The sequence below is a fragment of the Pleurodeles waltl genome, chromosome 4_2, assembly GCF_031143425.1.
Source record: "Pleurodeles waltl isolate 20211129_DDA chromosome 4_2, aPleWal1.hap1.20221129, whole genome shotgun sequence".
In the NCBI taxonomy this organism is placed as follows: Eukaryota; Metazoa; Chordata; class Amphibia; order Caudata; family Salamandridae; genus Pleurodeles; species Pleurodeles waltl.
The window spans coordinates 722105968-722131754 of NC_090443.1; the positions used below are offsets into that span (position 1 = coordinate 722105968).

General features: G+C 44.2%; 1 long non-coding RNA gene across 1 annotated transcript in view; it reads left to right on the forward strand.

Moving 5' to 3' along the window:
• Positions 1–9165: 9165 nt before the first annotated feature.
• Positions 9166–25787, forward strand: part of LOC138294206 (uncharacterized) — a 54597-nt gene continuing 37975 nt past the window's right edge. Inside the window, exon 1 of the long non-coding RNA XR_011203268.1 lies at positions 9166–9370. This is a non-coding gene — a long non-coding RNA (uncharacterized lncRNA). The remainder of the gene's footprint in view (positions 9371–25787) is intronic.

Consider the following 25787-nt stretch of genomic DNA (forward strand, 5'->3'; position numbering starts at 1 on the left):
CTCTGCACCGGGACCTCTGAATAGTGAGCACGTGGAGCTGGGCTGTCTCCCTTATATAGAGTCTTGGCCCAGCCCACAAACCACACCCAGGCATGCTGCAGGTAAAGCTTCTAGAAGGCCCAGGAAGGGGACCACACCCTGACACAGTCTGAAAGCCTGCAGCAGTACATCACATGTGAACAATATTTATATGTATGCTGAACATAAGTCTTCAAGATTAAACTCTGCAATGCAAAAGGTTAAGCAACATCATATCAGCACAATGCATAAATTATGTTAGCTTGAAACTGTTAGGTTTTTACATTCTAGTCACCCGTAGAGCGCGTACGGCCCTGATGTTGACAGCAAGTAAATTCTAACATGCAAATAGTGCAATCAGTGGTTACCATGACTGATACAGGAGAGAACTATCACACTTTTTACATGACACCTATAGTGAATCTTTAAATGAATTGTTGCACAGCCTAAACATGGAGCAGATTGAACAGGATTATGAGGGATCCAGCACTTTGCAACCTACTTTTTACCATAATGGTCGCTATTCTAAAATTGACCATATAATAGTCTCTGTGAATGTACTAATTTAGGTTAGATCCTTCAAGATAGAACCATCTGCCCTCAGAAATCATTAAGGGGGTCATTACGACCTTGGCGGCCGCACTCAGGCCGCCCCCATTATGACATTCCAAACCAAGTTTGCACCCGCCGGCCCAGCGGGAATGAGGCCGCAACATAGGAGCCGGCTCCTAATGGAGCCGGCGGTGTTGCGGCCGTGCGACGGGTGCAGTTGCACCTGTCGTGCTTTTCACTGTCTGCTATGCAGACAGTGAAAAGCTGGCAGGGGCCCCAGGACACCCCTTACCGCCAGCCTCTTCCTGGCGGTGCAAACCGCCAGAAACAGGCTGGCGGTAGGGGGGTCGTAATCCCCAGGGCAGCGCTGCAAGCAGCGCTGCCCTGGCGGATTACATCTGCCGGGGCCATTGTGGCAGTAAACCGCCGGTCCCGGCGGTGCGACCGCAGCGCTACTGCTGCGGTCAAAATACGCCGGGAGGCACCGCCAGCCTGTTGGCGGTGCTCCCGTCGTTTTGGCCCTGCGGTTACAATACCGCCAGGGTCATAATGACCACCTAAGTCCTTAAGTTTACCCTTAAAATTAGCTGAACCAAGTAAAGGGTTTTAAACTAGTATCCCTTATTGAAGCTACGGACAAAAAGTGTGTCAGCTTGAAGTTGGCAGGTATTAACAATGTTAGGCTCTTAGGTACTGTAGTTAGAGAAAATAGAGAGGCCTTTAATATGTGCACTCACTGGGGCACAAATTATGACATTCTATTTAGCGTCTGCAGATAACCTAAGAGCACATTATAAAGAATCCCATAGAATTGGTAAAGTACCTGGCTGGTTTGATAAACATTGCACTAAAGCAAATCAGAATTTAAGAAAAGCTTGACAAAAATCCCCCAAAGACAAAGATGAGATTAAGGATTTAATAAGAGTCTATAAATTAGCATTAATGCAAGGAAGAAGTAACTCTTAAGAACAGACATGGGAAAATCTGGAAAGTGCTGCTGAAATGGCCGATTCTATTATGTTATGGAAAACTGTTAATGCCCCCTTTTACAAAGAAAATGCTGAGGCTTTGGTTGCTCCAGGATCCTGGATTAGTCATTTTGGAGGGATTTTTAACCCAAATAATATAGAAATGTGTCCACGACCAGACAACCCACGGTTTCCCTCATCTTTTTTTTCGCTTTAAAGACGATTAGTCTAGAAGAGGTCATCTTAGCTCTAGAAAATAGTGCTCTTGGGAAGGCCCCGGGACCTGATGGGGTCCCAGTGGACACCTTCAAGCCTTATATATGTTTATGGGTGTCTACATTAAATCAGGTTTTTAATGCAGCAGCAAAGGGATACACCCCTTCAACATGGAGTGAAATTATTATTGTGCCCATTTTTAAGAAGTGTGATAGAGGGGATGCAAAGTGTCGTTGCCTATTATCACTATTTGATTCCTCAGTTAAAACAATGGGTGGGTGATTTTAGACAGGCTAGAAACCTGAGCCCAGGACAGCCATATATTAACAGATTCACAATATGGCTTTAGAAAGGATATTGGTACACTGGGGCAGTGAGTCAACTTGAATTTAATAACTATTGAATATACCATGGCACGACAGGGGCACATTCATCTCTGCTTTTCAGATTTGAGTTGTGCCTTCAACTTAGTGAACCATGCCAAATTGCGGCCGATTCGATAGGATATGGGAACCCCGGAAGATATTGTATGCCACCTTTCACAGCTGTATGATTCACTCTCAGCTATGGCTCAGGCCTGTCTATTATTAACTTGCACGTCAATATAATTGCCCTTCCAAATTTTTACTTTAACCTCTGTCAGCACGTTCCTGCCCAGCTGATCATGCTCTGAATGCACGTCCCATGAACCAGTGCTCAGCACATGTGCCACCAGACTTGCTGGTGCAGACTCCTTGGGAAGAGGTGGGAGCTCAAGCACTACTGGCACAGCTCGCGGCACATTGCTTGTTTGCAAAGCACCTGCTACCACTGACCCCTTTGCTACCTGTGAGACCGATACCAAGCCTCCAACTACCCCACAGGCTCGCTCACAACTCCTGCCTGACGTTGACTACCTTGACCAGCACTGTCCAAATGGGCAACTAGCCTCCTGGCCTTTTTGACATTGTTGCTCTCTGCTTCGCCTGCCAGCACACACCCTATGATTGATGCAGACAACATCCCTACCTTTGATAGCCAAAGTAACATGCTGGCTAAATTTGCCACTAAATCTGCTTGTCCTGTGACACCTGCTGGCATGACCCCAAATGTCATGCAACTATTGTCATTCTGCACAATGCTGGTGTTTGCCACAGGCAATATGACCACGGGCAAATTACCCTGACACTCCATGCCACTTACATTGCCCACTGGCATAACACCTGTGGTTACACAGGCATCCTGCACCCTTTCACCATGCACTCTCTGACCCCCCACCTCACCTCTTCACTGGCTGGAAAGCCACCCTTGGAGGAACTCTAGGCAACCCTTGAGGTCCCTGGAGGTGCGAAAGGGCCAGAATCTCATCCATTACATCCACCCTGCGCATCAATGCCTTCATGTCTATCCCAGTATGCACTCATTTGGCACATTTCCTAGCTGCACCTGGCATCCTCACAATAATATCTAGGTGTTCACTGAGCAAAGCAAAGCAAGAGGACAACCCCTTGCACCCTTATGACCCTGGCACTAAAAAGAAGTACTCTGGGGCAGTTGTTCACCACAAAACTACACAAAATCACCACAGAATCTTTTGCAAGCAAGCCCTGTGGAAAAAAGCTCAAACTTCAGGAAACCCTTCCTCAAAAATTCCACCAGACAAACACCATAAAGCGCCTGAAGGTAAATACCAAGATCAGTAGGAGCCCTTGCGCTCTGAACTACCATGCACTACTGATGCAATCTAGTGGCTGTCTCACGCCAGCAAAAACACCAGCCCAACAACAAAGGCCTAAAAGGGTATGCCCACCCAGGCCTCACTGAATTTCCCTGGTCCTCCGTACCTGCAACTGACTGCTCCCAGCCCCTCAAGCCCTCTGGAGCTGCCACTGATGGTGAAATACATCAAAACTTAGGTTGGGCAAGACCACAGGCTCCGCATGTGCTTCTCCCAGAGGGCAATAGGGAGAGGACGTAAGCAGCGCTGCAGCCTTGCACTATGTGAGATGTTGGTGTCTCATTGTGGGAGGCCGGTGCATGGATCTTTTTGGGACAGCGAGCGGGAAGAGAGAGACCCGCTCGTTGTTTTAAAATGCTAGTTTTCATATTACTGCATGGCAGTTCCTCAAAGTTGTGTTTCAAAATATGTTCAATGCATTTTTCATTATTAACTCTGTTGTCTCCCCTTTTCCACAGACGTTTTTCTGTAATTGAGACTTCATTCTCAATGTTTGTACCATGTCACTCACAATAAAACCCTCTTGCAGAGTGGCATTATAGAGAAATAGAAAATAAATAACTATATCACTCTTTTCTACAGGCACTAACACCGTACAGTTCACTTCTTCCAAGACACAATCACCTACTACACTGTATGGCACCTTAGGGATACTAATCTTTCACACTGAAGCTTAATGACACTAATGCCGACATTGAATTTCAATCTAGGACCTTTAACCCCTTCAAACCTCATGGTGTATACACTAAGGGCCAGATGTAGCAAAGGTTTTTACCCATTCTGTGTCTATGGGAAAAAGTGTTCATACATATTGCCCTAAATGTTAGGTAGAGAAACCCACTTCACTTTCTTACATTCGAGATGTGACAATATAATATATTTTACTATATCTAGGAACACTAAACCACAACATTGTTTGGAATCCTATGAATGCCAGCATATCGCACTGTACAGCATAATGGGTTCAATACCCCACCCTACTGCATTGTATCCAAGGGATACAGACTCCATATATGGTACAGCAACTCAGAGACACTAATACACCACAGTGCACTGAGTGCTAGGGACAGTCCCACAGCACACTTTCCTGCATCACCGGAATACATACCCCATACACTGTACAGCACCTCAGAACCACTAACACACCACAGTGCACTGTGTCCAAGGGACTAACACTCTCCTCATTACACACCCTGTATGCTCTACAGCACCTCAGGGACACAAACATGACAGTGCACTGCGTTCTTAGGACATTCATACTCCACAATGTCCTGCATCCCAGTGATATACACCACATTGCTGTAGCACTTGAGAGACACAACACACACCACAGTGCACTGCATCCTAGGGACAGTCACCCATGATGCATGCAGGATTAATCTCCAGTGACAGTCTAGATGATTACTAGTGAGATTAAGCCATAAAAAGCATATTCATGTTTCGATGTACAGAACGAATTTACAAGTCTGCAGTGCTTAATTTGAGCCGGTGGTTTCTGAAGCGGGGTACCGGCATCTATTTTTTAGGGCAGGCACTTTTCTGCCTCAAGCATTTACAGAGAACAAAAGACACATATGGAAAAGACGGAGGAAGAGAAAAACGAAAAAGCATCAGAAAGGGAGCAAGCAGAAAGCTGCAAGGGTGAGCTGAAGGGGCGGGAACGGGCTGTAAATGCATTAAAGAGGCACAAGATGGCTTTAGGATTACACTGTCTCAGTATTCTGTGCTCGCACATTTATTGCAGCAGCTGCGAGATTCAGAGGAGAGCTTTGGACACATGCACGCTTTTATTTACAAATTAAGCACTGCCAAGTCTGGCTGCTGATAAAAACCAGCACTATGTCATCTGGCCATTTCACGATGAATCATGACACAAAGTTCTGCACCATTGATTTTCCCCATGTTTACTTCCATGCGTTTATCATCTGTGTCGGAATTTCGAAAGGTTACCCTTTTCCGGATAGTACATCAACATAGGTGAAGAACAAAATTAAGAAATTAAATATAACAAACGCGACAAAGACTGATACGCTTGTACTGATTAAATAAGGGAGGAAAGATATTATAAAACTGGCAACTTCTCTCTAGAACTGTTGCTAGTAATTCATGAAAAGACCCGCTCTGAAGTAGTTTAAAGGTAGCTATTCAAAAAGCCACATGAGAGTTTGTGAATGGATGAATGCCTGTATTTAGCAAGGGACTTAGATGCAATCAGAAAAACAAACCTATTCGTTGTTTTGCAACAAAAGAGCACTGTACATATAAATGTTTACAGTGTGTTCTAAAAGCATAGTAATCTCTAGCATGCACTACCACATTATAGCAAGAACGATTACAAAAATGGTCACAAAAATATTCCCACCCTTTCAGCACCCCTGTGCTCCCTACATCAGATGTATGTTGGTGCGTTCATAAAATAAAGAATGCACAAAAATAAAGATGGTTTACTATACTTGTTTTCTCCTGTCTATTAAATTGCAGTTTGGGGGAGTATGTAGTATGTATTACACCTTGTCCTTAAATTAGTTTTCCTTTGTCTTTAACCTTAAGTTATAATGTTTCAGTTTAATCTTTAGTTGTTTGGCAGGCCATGCGTGGCTTCATTGAAACAATGTTTCATTGCCTTATGTTGTCTTTCTCGCAATGTTTAGTGCCTTTGAATAGCAGCAAAGTCAGAATGGATTTATTATTAGCTGTACTGCGTTATAAAGTAGGTTGTTTTAATAGAAGATGAGGCGGGTTCCCAGCCCTAACGAGTCTTGTAGCCAATATAGTTTTACCAGTTCAAAGTGCTTTAGGTCTGCTGATCTCGGCACAAAGCACTGAATGTGGCCATTGTTTTGGTGATCATCTCTCTTTCTTGTAGGCCTGCTGTGCTATCAAGGCGCTGTAAGCTGGTCTTTTATCCACTGTGAGAAGGCTGCCTTTCAAGCAGCAGGACGGTGTTTTGTGGTAAGTTGAGGCACAATGCTTGTATCTCTCACAAGAAGGGCCATGTTAGCAATGTAGCGTTTCAAATCAGGGCGGACAATACCATGATCTGAATGTGCTTCAGCGCCTGACCCTAAGGAGGAGGAGGCAAATCCACTGATACCCCCATTGTTGGAGGGCGATAACTCAGGAGGGACATCACTGAAGAGTTTGGCGCCTTGTCACCCCTCTAGTCCTACTGGAGTTTAAAATAGTCTCCCTCGCCTTCCACCCGGCCATCGTTATATGCACTGTTGGTTCGTGTTTTCAGAGCTGTGGGATTATCCGGTTGGGTTCCCAACACACTTCACATGGCTAGCCTGTAGGGCACGGGTTGGTGGCGACAGATATTCAAAGAACGGTCTAAACGGAGCAGCCCAATCTGCTTTAGCGGGAATCGGTTTGATGGGAGGCTTATTGTGTTGCATAGGTAAGGACATATCAACAGTTGTACAATAAGTCACTGGCAGAGCCAGGCCTCAACTTCTGACGCTAAATGTAGGCAAACGACAGGAATGATACGCTATCATTCATCCATCAGATGTGGTGGACCCCTAGGTGTGTAAAGGCCACTGCACCTAAATTTGGACGGATTTTACTGGCAAACTCGAGGCCAAGACGGCACATTTTCCTTACATTAAGGATCTTGCCACTCTTGTTGCATTACTGCAATTTAAGACGAGAGATAACAATAACATATTGATGAAGTGTAGCATTTATGCTTTTGGCCTTATCAAATATTTTGACATTGGCAGTTTCCTCACAAGGCATTTTTCCAAGGAAAAAAAATGTTCTGCCTGCCGTTGACAGTAAATATACGACATCCACCTTGCATTTCCCACTTACATGAAGAAATATACAGGATTCGTTCATTGTATTCGTACAGAACATCGTTCATTGATGATCAAACATCACTAGTAACTATTTTTAGAATTAAACACAAGATAGGTTGCGAACAGTCCCAGTAGCATGGAAAATGTACGAGAGAGGTCATGCTTTATTTTCCATCACTGATTTATTTAAGCCTCAAAGGATAAAAAATACAGGAAAGAACAACAGGAAGACAGATTACTTCATGTCACCGGGAACCCCTTTCTCTATTTCGAACTTGTCGTTGACAATCAGATGTATTCTGGGAGTTGTAGTTAAGTGACCCAATTGGATTTACGCAGCTGAAAACAAGTAACTCTAAAAGAAAATCCCAGGACGTGAACATAGTGTCCCTGGACATATGGAGACATATCGGGCGCTTCGAAATAACCCTTTAGATGTAATTTTTTGCTGTGATGTTCCTGACTATATCATTCAATTATTTTTGTCATTACAATTGCAAAAAAAATGACTGGTATCAGTCGGTTGGAAAGCGCCAAATAAGGCAAGAAAGGTCAGTTTCCTGTTCTCTCTGTGGGAGCCCCTCTCAGATTCGTGTCTTTACTATTTTGCTGCTTTATCGATCTCAGTGTCTGGCAGCAGGCCCACTATCTTTCTCTGTCACTGGGCATGTGCAGATTGATTTCAGACCTGTCAATAAACCAAGCCCTCTTCTGGAGAAAATTCGGAAGGAGTCCATTATTACGTCGAAGGGGATTACGGTTATGTACTTTATTAGGAACCTATATATGTTTGTTATCTTAACAGGGCTGTAAAGTGATACCCACTTGCCTTAAGCCGCCTTCGGCAGAATGCATTCAGGGACTTGTAGGATTCTAGTTATGATACAAAAGCAAAACTACTTGTCCCGGAAAGGAACACGATAAATAGCTTTTGGAGTGACACGCTACAGCGCCCCATGTCACACCATTAATCCGGCCAACATATTGTCTTTCTTTTAAAATAATTATATGCTTTCTAATAGTTTAGGAAAAAAAATCACTAATACACGAATTAATGGAAATCCAATTGATAATAATCATTTGCAGCTAACCTTCTATTTACGCGCAGTACCTCTGTGGCACAGCAACGTCGACTGGATGTCAGGTGTAAATAGAAACGAATGAAGCCTATGCTTTGTACATCATCCGATAAACATGAAGTAAAACAGAAGATAATCCATCAGATTCACAGGCCTTATTTCAGTCTGATAGTTCGTTTTCGCCCAGTGAAAGTCTGGGGATTAAGCCTGTCAGTCGGTTTTGCTCTCGGTCCAAATATTATCGCCCACTAGCCCCCGAATTTACATTAAAGCAAATTGCAGCGTTATGCTCAGTTTTTACATTTGTATATCTTTTCCAATTAACTTTACGTAGCCAAGATGACATAAAATGCCTTTCCCATTTCAAACATAGCAATGTTCTAAATATTAACATATTAACAATAGGCTAAGCCTGCACGCTCGCTCATCACGTCAGCCAGTCATTTCCAAACTCTTCCGCCTGGTTGAAATAAAGCGTGTCCAGCCCCTATAGCCGTGCTGCGTTAATCTGAAGCATCTCAATGCAGTCCCCACTATAAAGCCCTTAAAGCGGATTAATGATCTGCTCCGGCTCCTGCGTATCAGAAACACGGATTTGCAGGCAGCAGCTGCAGCAAATTCCCCTGACTGAGAAGAATTACAAGCATTATCACCTACATCATTAAAGCGGGGTCGTAGATTGAGGGACGTCCTCAATCAATTCATCTAAGATAACTTGGAGCCAGCTGCCCCCCTCGGTGATAACTTGACTTAATTGGACAATAAGTGGCTGGGAAAGGTGCGCGCCATTTGATGAAATTACAGGTGGCGCGCGGTGGCGGCTGGGAGGACCGCGGAGGGGAGGCCCAGGGTCAGCCCTTTTGGCGCGGGCCAAGTTAACGTCCACTATTAAGCGCCGCTGTGAAAAATGTCGGCCCACTTGGTGCTCAGATGTACGGAGTATCCAGGTCACCCCTCCGCTGATGGAGCATGGCGGATGAGCGCATTCATCATCGCTCTGGCCTCATTTCTACCTTGGTAATAGCCAGACGCTAACAACTCCTGGCAATTTCAGAGTTTTCTATATACCCTTCATTTTTATAGTCAGCGTTGAAATATTGCATTGACAAGGCAATCCGTCTCGAAGACATATCACTTTTCATCAATTACGTCCCATGAGTTTTTCCTCAAGAAAGGTTAAAGCATCAGGAAGTTGCATAGATCCATTTTTATGTTGTTGTTTCATTGTTTACAGCCAATTACAAATACCTCGCTATTACATAAGTGGTAAATATGCTGTTTTATGACTGCAGAGTTCAACCAATCAACATAAATGGGTTAAGAAAAATGCAAGGGCATGAATATTTTAGCACAAATCATCTTTCATGGGTAAATATGGCATTCGGCTTCTTTAATTAGGAAGAGTGATTTCTTGCAGGTATTCGTCTCTGACAACGCTAAGTAGCGCAGCCACGTTGCAAATAAGGGTTCGAAAAGAAACGTTTGACATAGTAGATGGCTCCAGTTTTTAAACCTCTGACCTTCCATCCGCTCTCCTTCTGCTGCCGCATACATGACTGGTAAGATGGTCAGTAAAAAAAATAATAAAAAAACGCCCTTGAATGAGTCTCACAATCTGCTTTCCGTTTGCAGACAATAGCATGTGCCTCTTTATGATCGGGACCCCAGGGGGTTGTAGTTTTTGTGCAACTGTGTGTGATTTTGAATTAATTCACATGAGCTTAAATGATGCGGGCCATTGTTCCCCGGATGTGTTTTCTCTCTGCGCTACACAGTGAGTGATGTCCGCTCTGGTGGCTTAGCTCCAATTGTACATCATATCCCCTCCTGTAGAGGTCTGATCCGAATCCAATCTGCCTATTGACTCTGAACCATGCGGTGAACTGACTGGACCAGACCCTTCCCTCTGCTTTCACTGCCCTGACTTTAGGATTCCATTCACCCTTAATTTTTTTAGAGCTGACAAGCCAGTATCATGCTCCTAATATCTGTTCATAAAAGGCACTGTCAGTAGTGTGTCACCACGAAGGCGTCACAAAGGTCCTCTCTTTATCCCATTAGAAGAGGAACAACTGCAAATACTGATTTGTTTAAATATAGCGGAATTTGAATTTATTGATTTATAAAGCACATAAAATACTGGCAAGGCATCAAAATTCTTAAAAAATAACAAGACAGGAAGAGGGATTAACCATTAGTGAACAGCACCGTGGGCACTTGAGGTTGTGGGACCAAAAATAACCAAGTTTTTACCTGCCTACGAAAGATCAATTAAGAGTCCACATGTTAGACCTGACAGCCTTAGGGTGGTCACCCCTAACTTTTTGCCTGCCTCCCTCCCCTTTTTGGACACTGTTTTTGCTGGCTTTTAGACTCTGCACACTTTACCACTGCTAACCAGTGCTAAAGTGCATATGCTCTCTCCCTTAAAACATGGTAACTCTGAATCATACCTGATTGGACTATTTAATTTACTTATAAGTCCCTAGTAATGTGCACTCTCTGTGCCTAGGGCCTGTAGATTAAATGCTACTAGTGGGCCTGCAGCACTGGTTGTGCCAACCACTTAAGTAGCCCCTTTTCCTTGTTTCAGGCCTGCCACTGCAAGGCCTGTGTGTGCAGTTTCACTGTCACCTCGACTTGGCATTTAAAAGTACTTGCCAAGCCTAAACCTCCCCTTTCTCCACATATGTCACCTCTAATGTATGCCCTAGGTAACCCCTAGAGCAGGGTGCTGTGTGGGTGAAAGGCAGGACATGTACCTGTGTAGTTTACATGTCCTGGTAGTGTAAAACTCCTAAATTCGTTTTTGCACTACTGTGAGGCCTGCTCCCTTCATAGGCTAACATTGGGGCTGCCCTCATACAGTATTGAAGTGGTAGCTGCTGATCTGAAAGGAGTAGGAAGGTCATATTTAGTATGGCCAGAATGGTAATATAAAATCCTGCTGACTGGTGAAGTTGGATTTAATATTCCTATTCTAGAAATGCCACTTTTAGAAAGTGAGCATTTCTTTGCACTTAAATCTTTCTGTGCCTTACAATCCACGTCTGGCTGGGCTTAGTTGACAGCTCCTTGTGCATTCACTCAGACACACCCCAAACACAGGGTACTCAGCCTCACTTGCATACATCTGAATTTTGAATGGGTCTTCCTGGGCTGGGAGGGTGGAGGGCCTGCTCTCACACAAAGGACTGCCACACCCCCTACTGGGACCCTGGCAGACAGGATTGAACTGAAAGGGGACCTGGTGCACTTCTTAGCCACTCTTTGAAGTCTCCCCCACTTCAAAGGCACATTTGGGTATAAAACAGGGCCTCTGCCCTACCTCATCAGACACTTGCTGGAGAAGAAACCTGAACCAGAAACTACATCCTGCCAAGAAGAACTGCCTGGCTGCTCAAAGGACTCACCTGTCTGCTTTCTACAAAGGACTGCTGCCTTGCTGAACTCTTGTCTGGCTGTGAAAGTGCTCTCCAAGGGCTTGGATAGAGCTTGCCTCCTGTTCCCTGAAGTCTCAGGACCAAAAAGACTTCTCTTTTTCACTTGGACGCTCCGTGCGCCGAAATTTTCGACGCACAGCTTGTTCCGCGGCGAGAAAAACGCTGCAGACTGACGCTGATCGACACGACGCCTTCGGGACGACCGGAACTTTGACGCACGGCTTCGCAAGGACAACGCCGCCCGACCTCCAGAGGAGAAATCGACGCGACGCCTGCCGTGAGATCGAAATTTAGACGCGCAGCCCCGCAGAACGACGCGCAGCCGGAAAACAAGCAGGAAAATCCATGCACAGACCCGGGACATCTGATAATCCCCGCGATCCACAGAAACAGACTGTCCGCGCGCAGGAAAACGACGCACGACTTCCCAGCGTGAAAAATAACGACGCAAGTCCGTGTGTGCTGGGGAGAAATCGACGCACACACCCTTTTTCCACGTAGCTCTTCTTCTGTGGCCCTCTGAGGAGATTTTCCACTCCAAACCAGGTACTTTGTGCTTGAAAGAGACTTTGTTTGCTTTTTAAAGACTTAAGATACTTTATATCACTTTTCAGTGATATCTCTACAAATTCACATTGCAACTTTATTCGTTTTGACCTACAATTATCCTGATAAATATTATATATTTTTCTAAACACTGTGTGGTGCTATGTGGTGGTATTGTATGATTTATTGCACAAATACTTTACACATTGCCTTCTAAGTTAAGCCTGACTGCTCGTGCCAAGCTACCAGAGAGTGGGCACAGGATAATCTTGGATTGTGTGTGACTTACCCTGACTAGAGTGAGGGCTTTTGCTTGGACAGGGGGTAACCTGACTGCCAACCAAAAACCCAATTTCTAACACCACAACCCTAATTAACTCTGGAAGGCTGTTCCATACCCTAGCAGCTGCTACTAAAAACAGTGCCCCCCCCCCATCTAGCTTTATGGAAACTGGGAACCACCACCTTTCTCTGTCCAGTGGATCTCAACAATCTACTAGGAACATACCTTTTGAAAGCGGCCCTAAGAAAACATGCTCCCTGGTGATGGAGTGCCTTGTGAACCAAGCACAGGTTTTTAAGACCATCCACTTTCTAATTGGTAGCCAGTGGACATCTCTCAAACCCTCCCTTGCAGAGCAGGATTTCAGAAGTCCCAGGACCAGCCTTGCAGCAGCATTTTGAATAACTTTCAGCTTATTTAAGGAGTATTTATTGGTATTCAAATACAGGGCTTTGCAGTTGTCAAGGAGAGATGTAATAAGTGCAGTGGCTACTGCATCCCTAGTCCCTTTGGTAGAAAAGGGAGTATTTTCAGTAGGGTCTTGAGAATCCAAAAGCAAGAGCTCACCGTTCTATTGACATGGGCCTTGAAGATCAGCATGTTGTCAAAAATCACCCCCAGATTTTTTGCTGTATTACCCAGAACAGGGAGTGGTCCACAGGTTTAAGCCACCAGCAATTGGACCATATGGAGTTCTCCATCCCAAAGATCACAGTTTGTCTTTTCCCCTTTCATTTTAAGCCAGCTCTCATTTATCCATATGCTGCCATGGCCATGCAAGATCTAAATTTGTTGGCCACTTCTTCCCAATCATCCGAGATGGAAATGATGATTTGAGTGTCATCAGCATTGGGCATGACTTGAAAACCAAATGAGTGCACCAGTTTAACCAGAGGGGCGACACACAGGTTAAATAACGTGGGGCTGAGGGAGGAGCCCTACAGCACCCTGGAGGGAAGCTGAAAAGAATGAGCCCTAAAAGCACCTCAACTGACTGCAAGAGTCCTATCCGTCATAATGAACTCCAGCAGATTTAGGGCCATGTCCCGCCTATCGCAGCCTTTGCACCAACATAGATGGAGATTTGGTGTCAAAGGCTGTGGATAGGTCAAGCATTATCAGGATAGCTGCTCCCCCTTGATCAACCTGTTGGTTGATATAATCTGTCACCATAAACAATGCTGATTCTGTACTGCAATTGCTCCTGAACCAATTTTGAGAATAGTCAAAGTGTTCATGATCATTAAGAAACTGAGTGAATTCCTGATTAATGTGTTTCTTCAGTATTTTAGCTGGAGCAGGTAGCAGCAAAAGATTTGTTTTACAGCTCCTGAATCCTCATTGGGCTTCTTCTTTAAGGGAATCACATTTGCCTCCTTCCAGCACAAGGGGTGGACTCTAGACGCTAGCATCTAAGAATGAACTTTTTCTAAGGAGTTTGCAATGGTATCCGGAGCCATTTGAGGCACTTTCAGTGGACATGGAACGTCTGGGGAAAACCGCTGTAGACTTATTGGCAACTATCAAACTTCTAGTGGAGCAACTGCAACTCACCCAACCACCATCTCTCCTCATCACAGGGTTCATTTGTTCTCATCTCATCCCACCCTCTCCAGGGTCCAAATTAAGCAAGGTTAGTCTTGAATACACCAACCTCTCTCTGTCTGGATGTCCATGGGCAACATCCCTGGCGCCGTCCAGGCATGGACAGGCGCAGTCGGGCTTGCCTTTGACGTGCCTTCGGTGCACAGCCGGCACCCCCGCTGCATGCATCCGTGCTCTTATATGCAATGTGAATGTCCATTAAAAGCGCTAGAGCACTTACTACTCCAACAAAGAGGGGCACCCAAAATGGCCACCCAATGCATAAAGTCCGGGCTCTAACAGGCCCTCCAATCACATCACACCACACCCCTCCTGGACTCCGTATCAGGAAAATAAATCGAGAATTAGTACCCACTAAAACCACATACAGAACAGCTAGCTCTCTGGACACCCCTCCAATGCACCCCAATCTTATTACACTGCACACGAGAGGTCAATATTACTTTCATATATATATATTTTTAGAAATCCATCTACTCTAGTTAAAGCATTCACAAAATCTAACTACTAATTCTTGAAACATATGTGCATTTCTCCTCATTTCCTAAATTCATGAATTTTTGATTGGCTCATATTTATCTGGTCGATATTAAATCTTTAATCAAATACAGGCTATCGGCAACAACAGAAATGCTGCACTACCAACACTAGCAGTAGTATAACATAACAAAGGAGCCAAAATGAGAAGAAAGGAAAATAAAACCCTTTCTGAGTGGTGATCCTTCAGTCAGTGGGTCCCTTTTTGTAAATTATTAACTTAGCCAAAAGTTAGTAAGGCAAGGTGAAGGGAACATTAAATTAATTTAACACAGGCTTTGGGGTTCATATCAGGTACTCTCAAGGAAAGTAACCTAAAAGAAACTGCACATTTGCTGTCTTATTGCATTACAAAGATTATTAATGGTCCAAATATAGCAGCCTGAGAAAGCACTCCAAAGTAATTTAGTTTTCAGACATGTCTTGGAATGGTAGATTTCCCTCTTAAGGAGTAATTTCTATCAGGAGAAGTGTAGGAATGTTCGTTAGCAGGAAGTTTGTCGACTATGCAGATAGTAGAACATGCCCTCATATCCACACCACTCTGATCTTCCCAGAAGTCTTGTTTTGAAAATGTTTGGGGTTGCTATGTTATTACATTCTGTTCCAACCAACTGCAGGCCCCAATACTGCAGGTACCCATCCCCATAATCAATACATTTCAAATAAATAATCTTGACTTTGACATTTTGTGTTTTTGGGTGTTTCATGTCCAGTGAAATAGACCCTGAGAACTTACAATAATATACACTTTATTGAGTACTGAATTTCTTTACACTTTTGGCTTCCAATCGTAAATCAGTATGTACAAAAACACTTTTTGTAGCACACTTTAAAAATTACAGTAGGCTATGCAAAATCCCAAAATGATACAAATTTTTCGAAATTCAGATTTTTGGGTGCATTTCAGTAATGCATAGCTTTCCTCCATACCATTTTTTATTGACTAGATTTTACCTTATGGCAGGTCAAAACGCAATGAAAAATCATTATAATCCACAGCTTGGTAATGGCTCTAGGTATCCCATGTTTTTAGATAGATGATGGGTACTATACATCTGTACAACCAGAAGAGTCTGGTGGATGTAGCTGTATGTTACTGTTGAAGATGACCCTTCAGTTGAAAACATTGTCACCTATTTCTGTTTTCCTGCTTCCACTATTTTTTATTAGTTTGTTTGGGATACCCATAAGCAATCTACACAAATGACCTATTTCTGAATTCAGAATTTTGTTTCCTCTTCAGAAATGTATAGCTTTCCAGATTTACTCATTGTTTTCAGTCATTTTGCCCCTACAAACGAGTCAGAAATTGCAAAATAGGAACTATTGACCAACACATCGAAAGTTGTATAAAACTGTGATGAAAAGAAAGATTTTGAACATCTTTGCCTTTTTTTAAACCTGGCAAGCGGGCAATCTCAGCAAACCTTTTGTTGCTGTCACAATGAAACAACATCTTGCACAACACTTTGTTCCCAATTGTTTCAAACAAAGTTTTTCTCAATCTGGGATTAGTTTTAGAATCCCCAAATATTCTAGGTGGAAAAACATAGAAGTCAACAAGTCAATTAACTTTCTGTCCATGAAAGGTATCCAAAACCTAAACATTTTAATTCTAATCTTTGCCCAAAGGTAGCAGCACATTACATAGAGTAGCTTTAGTAATCTCACATTTTACTGACATATTTTATTTTTAATAAAATAAATGGTGTTTTTCTAAAGTTCTATATTCTTAACTAGAAGATTACGCATTTTCTCATTCCTTTCCCACAGACAGACTAAGGACATAAAACAGAATTTCACTTGCTGTTTTCAGTAAACAATTTCTGTTTTTATTTTTCATGGGTTGCGTTAGACCTGTCAACTTTATGGTGGCCTTCCCCTAAACATTTTTCCTACTTGCCTAATCTTTTGGTGAATCTTTTTGTTGGCCTTAGGACTCTGAACACCTTACCACTGCTGACCAGTGCTAAAGCGCATGTGCTTCTCCCCTAAAACATGGTAACGTTAGTGTATACACAATCGGAATACTTAGTATACTTGCAAGTCCTTTGTAAAGGGGTATACCCAATATCCAGGCTCATAAACTAAATGCTACTAGTGGGCCTGCAGCACTGCTTGTGCCACACACACCAGTAAGCCTTTAAACATGTCTCCAGCCTGCCACTGCAGATCCAGTGTGTGCAGTTTTACTGCCACTTCAAACATTGACCATTTCCGGTTTCAGTTCACCTGCTCGGAGGACAGAGGATGTGGCTGAGGTTGTACGGCACGGTGTGCAGAGGGTTTCAGTAGTCTACAGCAGGGACTACAGTGGGGTTTCAGCCTCTCCCTCCTGTGTTTACCCCTGCATTTCCTGGGCACCCCTGCTTGGTTTTAACTGGAGAGCTGAGAATGAAGGAGTGGAGGTCCTCCCCTGACAACTTGAAAAAAACAGTCCCCTCACCCACCCAGGTCCATCCCTGGTGCCCTATGGTCTATTTTTGATTGTCCCTGAGCTTTGTTCGAGTGGGGGACCCAATAGTAGATATGAGAGAGGGTCAGTAGATTGAGGCACCCCAGGCACTGTAGGAGATGTGAGGATCTGCAAATTCACTACATCAGAGCACTGTGCACCATGCTACAGTGCCCTGGAATTTGAATGGAGATCCGCAGGTGCGAGTTCCAACTTCCAAGTTCAAGCTTCAGATTGAGTTTAAAGGTACAAGCTAAAGAAACTATCTCCTTTTGTGTGGCAGGGTGATATTGCTGGCACAGTTTTGTATGACAGTGGTGAATATAAAATAGATAATATGGATATAGTGTGGTGCGCTGCGGGTCACTGATAATCTTTCCTACAATCCCTTCTGAAATTACAACCAGCTGTCAAATCCAATGCACTCAAGGATTAAGCCTCAATGCTTAAGGTCCTGTGGTGAGGTGACATTGGAAAATATTAAAACCAGATAACATCTGTTGGAGCTTGGTGGTGGGGTGGAAACTTGGAAGCTCAGAAAATCAAAGTCTGCAGTTTGAGGCACCTGAGACAGTGTAGTAGTAGAGTGGTTGTCAGTCTAGTCACATTGGGTTGAGCCTTACCTCACGGAGACAACACAACTTGGTTGGGTTGTGGTTTGTGAACTCATTTTGTGCTCTCCCTGCAATATTCCGTGGCACCCCTAGATTATAATAAAAAAAAATCCTAATTTCTTGTCTATGTAAAAAATTGTGGGCTTGTGGCCTTGCACACCGCTAGCCAGCCTTCCCACCCTTCCTCTCTTACTGCTGTGTCAGCCAACAATAAAGTCAACAATAAAGTATCTGGAAAACCTATTACAATAAATAAAGTCAACAGCAACAATAAAGTCAACAAAATAGTTTCTGGGATTATACCTCTGGGGAAAAAAATACAGCGGGCACTATCCTACTCACAGTAAGGAGTGTGCCCCAATAATGATGCTCAGCTCTGAGTGACTTATTTTTGTGACCAACCCCATCAGGCTGAGAATATTGGCACTGGAGGATAAGAATCAAATGATGGCAAAGAATCTGCGATCTGGGTGTCTGATTATGGGAAGGGATTTTATTAAAACTATATCCAATCCTTTGTGGAATAGAGCACCTCACATTGATGCACAGAAAGGCAAGAATCAGATCTTCTATTTTTGGTGTAGGGAAAATTATCAAAGATGATTTGAATGATAGCATAAAACCTCATATCACACAAAGCACAGATATTTTCTCTGTACAGCCTCATTCTATAAGTCCCCATGTTTGTCAGTCTGGAGCAATAACTCAAGAGGAAATACCCCACTTTTTAAAAGAGGATTTTACTCTTCCGGGCATAGATCTGGAGTTCAATTGCAAGTGTAGTTTGCAAAACAAGGTTAATAATCTACAAACCCCGTTCATGCCCCCCATGACAAATGGCCTGCAACTTTTCAGAAGTACGCCCTCAGAACACTCCTTATTAATAACACAGACATCGGTAGCTCCAGATTTGGAATTAATTCGAAATCAGTTGTGCAGTCCTCCAGGTCAGGAGGCACAGGTGTCATATTTGCTGTTTTGTCTAGAGAGAATTCTATCCTCTATATTAGCTTTACTAGAAAAAATTGTAGTGGGGTCTGATTCCATTCAAGACACAGTTACCACAATATTAAGGTACTAATCAGTACTAATGAAGATGGGGGGGGGGTAATACATGATAAACTGGGACCAGCTGGTCAAAAGGCATCTACAGGGGCAAATCCAGAAGTTGATGCTAATGCTTTGGCTCCACGGGTCTCACGTCTTGATTTATGCTCAGAAGCAGGAATGCACCGCATTGAAGGTGTGGGGATATTCCAAAGAAACACGGAGGTAGAAAGACCTCCTCTTTCGATAATATTTTTTTTTTACCCTTGTTCAGTGGAGTCTAAACATCTGTAACATAAGGGTCCACCGCAAAAGCTTTGACCCTGCAACATGAGTTTTTTTCCATCTTTAATCCCAAATCTATGATAGAGTCAAGTGTGGATGCTTCAACTGGGAATACACAATCTATGTGCAAGGGCAAAATACAAAAAAAAACATGTGAAGAAGAGACCAAACCCGCAAATTTTTAAAAAGGCCATAAAAAACTTCATTTCAGAGATGGGGTGAATATCTCCCAACAGACTGAGGGACCCTGCCAAGCCCACAAACCGGAACAATTAAATTTGGTGCCGTTAATTCCAACTAGTAGTGCCTCCACTGAGAGGATTGCCCTGAGACCGCAGCAATGTTTCCCTCCCCTTCACCAATTAGGTGCTCCTCCTCTCTCAATCTGGCGGCTGATCCGTTTGTTGATTAAAGTAAGGCAAAAGGACCTTTGACATCATTAGAGCAGAAAGATAACACTTTTTTCTTCTTCAATAATGTTATTATCTTGTGCTTGATTTTGTCCCCCTCTTTGACTTTGGCTTAATCCCGAATCGCCCATCTTCACTTGCTTGTTTCATAGATATTAGGAACTTGAATCATCTAATCCAAAGCAGTGACATTTCATTGGTTTCCCAGATGCATATGGGGTGAGAGACTAAACTGAGAGTAACTTTCCACTCTACGATCGTTGCGAGTAGGGTACTGCAAAATGACAAATGTTTACAATGTAAAAGTACCACCGTGTTCCCCGCTCCTGAAGGAGCAGATAGGCAGGACAAAGGGTTGGATCTATGGCAAAACAATTGAGGGTTTGGCAGTCTTACACATTAATGGGGACCCTCGGGATGATCTTGAGGGGTTGAAAGTTCATATAGGAATGAATGGAAGACGTGTGACCATCAAGTGCTCTAAACACTCATGGAGACTGTGTAAATGATGAAATCCAAAAATGGAACTGGTTGCTGAGTATCTGAAACAGCGCCAGTGTGCCCTCTGCCTCCATTGAATTATAACTGGCAAATAATTAAAAGTGGTCTCCTGGAATGTGGCAGGTATAAAGAACAGTAAAGAGAAGTTGCAATTTTCAAGTGACCTAAATGTTGACCTGATCTGCCTTAAGGAGACCTGGTGTGATGGGGAGCTCCAGTGTGATGATTTATTTACTATAAAGTGTAAAGCTACAGCATCTAGAAAGGCTCATGCCAAAGGGGATGGGGGGTGCAGTTATCTGACAAATATTTTTTTTTGAAAATATTTGTGTCATAGGGATCTCTCTAACCTCTTTTTAGCGGTATCATTGCTTCCTAATGGAGGGGAGAAAGTGTCTGTGCCAATCCCTTTGCTTGGTATGATATGCTTGTGCCCAAGGTTTTCACATTCATTAAAAACACTTAAATTAAGAAAAAGGTATCACATGTAATTTTGGTAGGGGACGTATATTGCAAAATTTCCAATCATGCTTTTAATCTTTATCGTGAAGCAGAAAAATAGAAAGACTTGCTCATTCCTCCCATTGTTTTCCATCCCAAAACTAGAAATTATAAGAGGAAGAAGAACCTTCTCAACTTATTGAGAAGCAATGATTGTTAAGTAGCAAATGAGAGATTGCTGTCTGATTCCCCCACACAGAATACCCATAAATCTCAGATGGGGGAGGCTATCTTGGATTCCCTGGTGGTTGGGTCCTCCTGATTTTATTTGTTGGGTGATTTAAAAGTAGTTTACTCTATTCATAGGGATCATTGTCTTCTGGTTTTAACTTTGGTGGCAAATACTTCTCCCATTATTTTCTGGAAATTAGATAGGGCCTCGCCAAAATTTAATACAAATCAGGAAGGTTCCAGTGGGGCCCCAGAATGATCCCTGTCATACAGGTTAGATAGAAACTGCTGTGGCCAATCTGGACTCTTGGGAGGTCAATGTTTTGCACTGGTTTAACCTGCTCATGAAGCAGATTGTAGCAAATTCCATTCGAGAAAACCTCAAGGCTACCTTAAAGCCTACTTCATTTCCAATTCTACAATTAATTAGGGAAATAAATAGTTTAGTTAGGAAACAATTTATGTTATATTCTACTGAGACAAATACCCATTTGTCCTTATTGAAAAGATGGAGGAGTGATTTAAAGACACCTAAAAAGGAAGTGAGTGATCGATTATGGATAGACCTAAGAGAGGCTGTCTTCAAGGAGCAGACAAGAAACTTCTGGGCAATAGTGGTAGAAGGGTGTGGAGCAAGCGTTAGATCGGCTCTCTCCCTAGTTTGGGGAAGGTAGCTGCATCAAGTTAATCTCTGCTTTATATGCACCAAATGGTGAGTCAGAAAGGTCCTCCATTGTGGAATCCAGTATATCTACCCACAGTACCCCAACTATAAAGGAAAATGAGGTGGCCATTTTAGGAATGCACTCCTCTGCAACGATGGGACTGGATGAAGTCCCAATTTCTGTAGTAAAACAGGAAGCTACCCTTTGGGCCAAATGGCTGCTTCCAGTCTTTAAAAACTCTTATGAGAATAGGAAAGTGCCCCTGTCCTAGACTGTAAGTATTATTTTTCCTTTATTTAAAAAGAGGAGCCCGCAACCTGCCAGTAAATTACCGCCAGATTGCTTTATGAGATGTCTTGGGTAAAGTCTTCATTAAGGGGTCATTCCGAGTTTGGCAATCTCAGGACCGCCATGTTGGCGGTGTCAGTCGTACCGCCAACGGACCAGCAGTGAAGACCACCAAATTATGAGCATGATTGTCTTCTCAACGGAACACAGCTAAGCAACCAGCAGTACTGCCAGTGCGGTCAGTCCTCCATGGACGTTGGTAGCCACCTTCAGACTGCCGGGGACCATGTTTCCACCAGACGCATTAGGAGGCTGCACACCAACAAGGTTTCCGCCCCAGGCGCACTGCCATGAAAACCCTGGTAGAAACCACCTCTAAAAAAGGAAACACTCACCTTATGGAACATATACCTGACTGGAGTCACCATGGGACCTGAACTGGAAGTCTTCTCACTGCTCCTGCTCACACAAGTACTCTGAAACCAGCAATGGCAATGAAGACAACAACTGTAAGTACACACACCTACCTCACACTGCAGGGAAAGGCATTAGTACCCACACACACACATAACATACATAGCTGGGATGGGCTGCATCGGCGACACACACACCCATGCAAACACACACCTACATACACACTGGCACACCCATACTACACACAAGCAAATCTGTACTACACCCACGCACAGCCTCACTACACACACCATGGCCAACACACATGTGCCATACACACCCCAACCCCCAGACACACAGCACCGCCACTGTCTAACACAACCATGCACAACACCACCGATTCACACATCACAACCGCAACTACACAAATGCTTTGTCAAGTGATTACAGTACACACCTCCACATGACACAACATACATTCTACAAGACGTAACAACATTTGACAACCAATGAACACAATCATACTACCATACAACGAAGCATACATCACACCACACTAACACTACACACAATGCATATGACATAGCCATCACCACATACACGGATGCACACACATCAACCACACAATGGCACACACACCACCACTACACATGGCAACACAAACAATACGCAATGTAGATACATACATGCATGTACCAAATGCAAACATATCCTACACTGAATACACAGCAATGGCAGCAGGACAAATGGCAGGGACACACACACACACACACACACACATATGCAGCCCGGGCACCACAGATAGCACAACCAACACACACACATACACACACACATACACACACACATACACACACACGGCACCCACCCACAGGCCTAAGCAGGCAAATACTAAACAGCCATGCGGAAAGAAAGGCAGGACAAGTATGTTACCATCAAATCCAACATGTTGGGCCAGATGTATTAAAATAGTTTGGATAAAATAAATAACTATATACAAATAGCAGGCCATTGGCCAGTCCAAAGTGGCAAAGGCACAAATGGCACCTCAGTATGCCCCTACTTGACCACTGATTGCAATATGACCTCCACAGCATAGGGGCATTAAGGGGGCAGGCAAGCACCTCAGAGGTTGAGGGGAGGAGGGTTTGGCCTTGGGATGGGGGTCCTTGTGCTTGGTTTTGTGAGGGGGTCCTTGGGAAGGGTAGACGTCTTGGCAGGGGGAGGGGCATGGGCACTAGCAGGGGGGCAGGGTAGGACATGTGATGGAAGGGCTGGACCTGGGGAGGGGCACAGAGCACTTTGGAGTATCACAGGTTGGAAAAGGAGTAGGGAATAGGGAAAACTCTGAGAGGAAATGCCTCTTAGACACACAGGGCAGTCATGGCAAAAGGGTTTGGAAGTGGAGGGAGATGGAGTGATTGTAAGATGTGTCTGTGTGGATGCCTTGGGTGCAAGTGCATGCTTGGAATGCTTTTGGGTGCTGGGTGTCTGTTGGGTGGGTAAGTGCGGGCGTTTAGGTGTTTTGGGAGGAGGGGGGAAGGAGGTGCTGGGAGATGCCAAGCTGGATGGGTGACTGTCTGTTGAGGTGGTGTCTACAGGTATGGTACATGTGCTGCATGTGGGGTTGTCGGTGGTTGTGGTGGATGCAGAAGTGGTGACTGGGGAGAATGTCTGAGGGTCGGATATTGTGCTGATTGTGGGTGAGATAGGACTTGTGGCTAGATCCATGAATAATGGTGTGGTGACTGCAGGTGTGTCTGGTGTAGTGTCTGTGAAGGAGGGGTTGGTAGAGGTGTCAGTGCAGGGAGTGGATGTTGGTGATTCTGCAGGTGGTTGTTACTTGTGGTGCTTGTGTTTGTCTGTGGTACCATTGTCTGTTGAGGTGGGTGCATTACAGGTGTGTGCTTTAGCTGGGTTTAGGGAGAAGGGTTTGGGATTGGGAAGAGGTAGTTGGAGGGGGTACGGTAGACAAAGGGAGACTGGCTGCTGTCAGTGTGGAGGCCAGAGCCTGAAACGATCTCAGGAGGTCAGCCATGGCACCCTGAATGTCCTCCAATAATGCATTGCTCTGTTGGACTTGAGCTGCCAGTCCCTGGATGGCATTCATGATGGTCGACTGACCCACATAGATGGACCTCAGGAGGTCAATAGCCTCCTCACTGAGGGCAGCAGGGCTGACTGGGGCAGATGCAGAGCTGCATGTGGGAAGGAGATGTCCACCCTCCTGGGTGACCAGGCACGGGTACGAGTACGGGCACGGGCAACTGGACGGGGAGCTACAGGGAGGGTAGTGCTATTAAGGGGGTTGGCAGACAAAGATGGTGCTGGGGTGGTCCCAGATGGGTCCTCCACAACCAGGGAGTGTCCAGTAGAGCGGGATTCTGAAGAAGAGGTGGTAGATCTGGTCTCCCCCGTGACACTCCCCTTACCCTTTGTCCCACAGGGTCCCTTGCTCTCGCTGGTAGCAGCTTCCTAGGTCCTGTGGGCTGCAGCTTCCCCACTCTCCTGTGCCCCTTCTCCTTCACCTGATGATGCTGATACACACAAATAGAGGAGAGAGGAAGAGAGCGAGCGAATATGGGTGAATATATACCTCTCATGCACACAGGTAAACATGGACATCTGTGACTATACATATCATGGCTAGGCCATCCCATTGACCAATACACATAATTTACACCATGTCATTACATGTCACTACTACCCACACCTATATTCCAAACCTCACACCTACATCAATATCTAAGTAAGACAGCACTACCAAAGTCACCCCCAAAAGATGCCAACCAAAGCCCTCTTAGCTGGCACAGCATGCCCTGGATGCAGTATCAATTGAATGCCTAAATACATATCATACCTCTCCTTAACCCTATCACCCATTGGATGTGCAGCTGACTGAACAAAACACTACAGACATCTATAGCAACAACACCTGGATAGTCCATGTCCGCTGTAATATATCCATTAAAGTGAAGACAACTCCACTCACGGACCACACAGCACCTGCCTCTCACATAACATGGCAGGCCACTCTGTACAGCAATGCCATTATAGAGAATAACTATAACTTAGCTTTTACAAGTCAGGCACCCAAACAGGCCACATCTGATGTACCCAATTTGAAACTGGTATAGCCATGTGATTAGTCAGACCCTATCAAAGAGCCAGATCAGCAGACACCAAGCACATATATCATTACTTAGCTTACTACTAAGTGCATCTACAGGGGGTCATATATCATATATAACACATCCATACTCAATCACTGAGTGCAGTGTCACAACAGTTGTACTTCTGGAACACACATGCTACATCATGGACCACTTCCGAAGCCACCATACATGCAGTTACACCAATTGGACTACACACCATGACAGCTCAACCCTCACACACACCATTCCAGTAATAGAAAAACCTGTCAAAGAGCCCAGGCAACACACATTTCAGATGGTAAATAATTGCATGCATTAGGCACACATGGACACACACCACTGTCTGTACACCATTACACATCCCACTAGTACACAAGGCAGCCTGAGGAGACTGATAGCAACATTTGATTCACAACAACATGCCATGTTTCATGCAATACCCAAACCACTCATATTCTGCCACTACATATTTGCCAAGTTTAGCTGATCACATGTGCCCCCAACTATCCATGACAACATGATGTAGGCAGTA